The sequence below is a fragment of the Polyodon spathula genome, chromosome 4 (genome assembly GCF_017654505.1).
Source record: "Polyodon spathula isolate WHYD16114869_AA chromosome 4, ASM1765450v1, whole genome shotgun sequence".
NCBI lineage: Eukaryota > Metazoa > Chordata > Actinopteri > Acipenseriformes > Polyodontidae > Polyodon > Polyodon spathula.
This window is the reverse complement of record NC_054537.1, coordinates 49,905,361-49,909,593: the sequence shown is the minus strand read 5'-3', so window position 1 is coordinate 49,909,593 and position 4,233 is coordinate 49,905,361.

Here is a 4,233-nt window from a genome sequence, read left to right as displayed (position 1 = left end):
TTAGACAGTTTCTTTTAAAGAAACTGTTTTCTTTTGTATCTTTGTTTCTTGTCATTAAAGAATATAGTTTTTTTTTTCTTTCTGTGCTGCGGTTTCTGGTCCTATACCTTTTTCTCTCGCTAGAGGAACGGGAGCTTTGTATTTAAAGTCACTGTTTCCCATTGATAGCACTATGTAACACAATTTTTGTTCCTGGGTAGTAAGTGTTATTTCCTAATGGCTTATGCCTCAAAAGTATAGAAAATGGCTATTATTCCCCACAAACTTTGCTTTTGTGACCAGGACAGTGATATTTTTCAAAATATCACTATTTCCAATGGGAAAACGGGCAAATGTGTGTCTTTTTTGTTCACATAAAGTCAGAAAAAAACAACATATGAATCCAAATTAACATGTATTAAAATTATGATATGTATTTATACTAAAGTAATACAAAGATGACTACAAAAGATTTAGAAGTGAGTAGTTTTTTTCGGGATTTACAATTATACTGTAAATACAGTATAATTGTAAATCTCGAAAAACTACTCACTTCTAAATTAGGAAAATAACACTTACTACCCAGGAACAAAAATTGTGTTACATAGTGTATTAACTGCTTGTATATTTCAATCTATAACAAAAACATGTCAATGTAAAAAAAAAAAAAAAAAAAATTAGAAAAATGTAACAGCCGTTTAAGGGGTGATATCAAGCACAAAAGTTCAAGTTAGGCTTCGCTCCACTTAAAATGCTCTTTGTATAACTTGAAGTGACAGACACACACACACATGCACTGTTTATGTTAAACGGTTGTTACATTTTTCTAACTTGTTTTTTTTACATTGACAATATTTTTGTTATAGATATCACTTCTTTTTTTACTTGATCAAATAATGAATAAAGTGAGGGAAAGCTATTCGAGAATGTGTATGGTAAATAGACAGACAGACAAGACGAGAGTAATAAGAGAAAAGATTTGAAAGTAAAATAATGGTAGAAGGGACTTTTGGACAATATTGAAAGTGTCAACCTTGTATTTGTTTTAGTTGCAAATGTACATCCATGAGTGGTGAAAACAATATGTCTGTTTGGATAGGTATTGATATTTACGTAGGTACAAAACAACAGTGTTACGAATGGTTAAAAAGGTACAGATGCATGTCAGTGCTAAAGGGTAGTATACTAACACATTTTAATGCTGAAAAAAAAAACATTATTCTCCTTGTTATAGAGGTGTTATGCAGTTAGGACAATGTAAGGCATTTGCAAAGCATTCGATATCTTGATAAAAGGCCCTGTCCATGCCCTTTGCATTTGTTGGCCATGTTTGACTTGAATATGTGCATCAACACCCACAGAAAGAAAAGACAGTGTCCTGAAGTAACACCCTGTCCTCGGCATATGATGCTGAAAGATTACTGGTCATTCCTGTTGTCCACAGTAATTTTGCTCTTCTGCACAGCAGTAAACTTGGCATTGTGTCACTTTGTAATGGTGCTGTCTGGTTTGGACTGCAAACATCATTCTTCCTGTTGACGGAATAAGTTCATTTATTGTGACTGGAACCACACGATATACTTCAGGAGAAATTTCAGACAATTTGGTGAGAAACTTTGCATCTTGCTGCTCACCTCTATTGAAGGGTTCTCCTAAGAAGTGACAAATATCCACAGTAGTTTGAGATGCCTTGGATGGCAAGTGATCATAGTTGTGAAGAAAGCTCCTGATGGCCTCTTGTTGACTGTGTTTTAATGAATTCTTTAGAGGTTGCTAGTGAAGAAGGCATTGCAATGTTGCATTTGCTAGCATAAGGTGAAATTGGGGTTGCTCAAACCAATGTGCAAGTGTTCTCTGAGAAGATTGAGGCTTTTGCCTCAATCTTAAGGATGTAACTCTGGAAAGTGCAACAAAACTTTGTCCATAGGAGGAAATGGAGTTACCAAGATCCATCCTAACTGTCTTACCCTGACATTTGTGAATGTTGATTTGAATGAGCACTAATGACTGGGAAGTGCTTGTTAAACAATATAGACGTTCAAAGGTATGGATGACTCCATTGCTAAATGAGATGGTTATGGTTTTGACCATATTTGTGTTTTCCAGATAGTAGGAAACAGCTTGAAGCTTTCCTATTGCCCCATTGATGAGAGCAGTGTAAATGTCAATGTTCTTGCAAAGCACCACTTTGCAGCCTATTTTGACTTGTATGGTAGTTTCCAGTCCAGCTGTACGACTGCAGTCAGCCTTGTAGGCGTTCATTTTTTTCAGCACATTTCTCTGGAAGTTACAAGGGCAGTCCACAGTCCATAAGATGAATGTCCTCTCCAGGCATACGATCAAGCATGGCAGTCTGGATTTGGTTACAGACATCAACAGTAGGCATGACGCAGGTTTTGCCCTCGGGATGAAATAGCTAGGTGGCTATTTGTTTTAATTAGCAGTGGGAGAAATCAATTCAGCAAGTACAGTAGAATCTGCCAGAACTGACAGATGCTGTATCTACTATTTAGATACTAATGAGAGCATTAACAATACAAAAGAAAAACAAGGAAACACAGATATTTTCTAGAAAGCTGGCAGTCTTTGTATAAATGGATTTTATATTTTTAAATGCTGCAATAACAGTTCTGCTTGTGAAGCTATTTGACAGAACAGGTGATTTTATTTGCACTGTGCAGAACCTTATTTTCTCCTATTGGTGCTTGAGCCCTGCAGCATACACGGCATCGCCACCTGTGCACCTATTATTATCATGGTTTTCAAAAAACTGATTACCGCTTACCAACACTGTATTGGTATAAGAAAAGTGTGCTTTTTAAAAAAGTAAAATGTGTGTGTCCATCTGTCTGCGGTTAATGTTCTTAGACAGTTCTACGGTTATGCACCATACAGCACTGTGAACGCAGTTTATGTTTTCTGCACTCTTAAATTAAGGATAGTTCATACACTAGTACAGCCAGAGTGGTCTGTCAGCTGCGTCGACTCACTCATATTTATTTGTGGGTTGGTTTGAGCTCCCTATGAGATATTCAGATACAAATAAGCCCTGCATGAAGCCAATTTGATACGAATCATATGCAAAGTTTGAAATGTATGTATATTTTCAGTACCAAACAATAATAATGAGAAAGCGTATTCGAATTCAGTTAGATAACTTTGTAACACCTCCCTGTCTGTGCCAATATTTTTTTTACCGTTAAACCCATAATACGACTTCAGGTGTGTTATTCTATTTATTATTTATTAAACTTAACCCCATTACTTTGATTATTAAGTGGCTTACTTAATATAAAAGTCGAGGAGTTAACGACAAATAAACAGTTTATTTGTCTGTGTGTTTTGGTTCAGTGTAGAAACTGGGAGTCACTTGGTTACATTCAATGAGTCATAAACCCATAAAATCCCACTAACCTATTCAGTGCACTGATATCCACAGTAAGCATTATCATTGGAAGAGCAATTACATTCAAAGTTTCACTTGTTTAGACTGTCTCCAACTAGCAACTGCCCCTGATAATTATTATTTCTTAATTTTATTTAGAACTTTACAGCAAAACTGCCCTTTTAATAATTCTAAAATAAAACCAAACAAAAAGACACTGCTTATTGGAATCAGTCTATGTAACCTATACGTTACATAACACAACCCGTTTGCAAATAATCATATAACTTTTTAAATAAAATCAGTTCAGTCTCTGTAATTTCACTAAGTCCAAATTTAGGCTTCTCTAGTGTAGAACGCAGTAATTCACAGTCACAGCAGTCCACAAGCTCATTGAACATTTTAGTTTAAGGCCTTTTTAAATATAGCAAACTGTCTTTCTCAACTCCTGGTTTATTTAGATACCCAACTCCTTAAGCTGTGGCTCCTGGACTTCCCTGCCGGCTAACACTGTCTCTGGAACCTTCCTAGCTTCCCTTTGGGGTGCTTGATAAACTTTAGCTGTGTTTGGTTGGTTTCACTTGTCTCTGTGACTGGCTCTCCTGCACTGCTCTGTGCTGCTTGTTTGCTGAATCAGGAAGAGAGAGTGCACTCACACACACAGTCATTTTGTGCTGGTAAGCTGACCTTTGCCCTCCAGGGGAAGGGAGCTGGGAGGATCATTAAAGTAGCAGTCCCTTTCATTTTAAACACATAGTACTGCAGATAATCTTTTAGCCACTGCTGGAGGTGGTCTGTGACCAACGCCATATGTGCCAGGGCTTGCTCCTGTGTCTGAGCGCAGATGAGCCAGTCGTCTAGGTAATTCA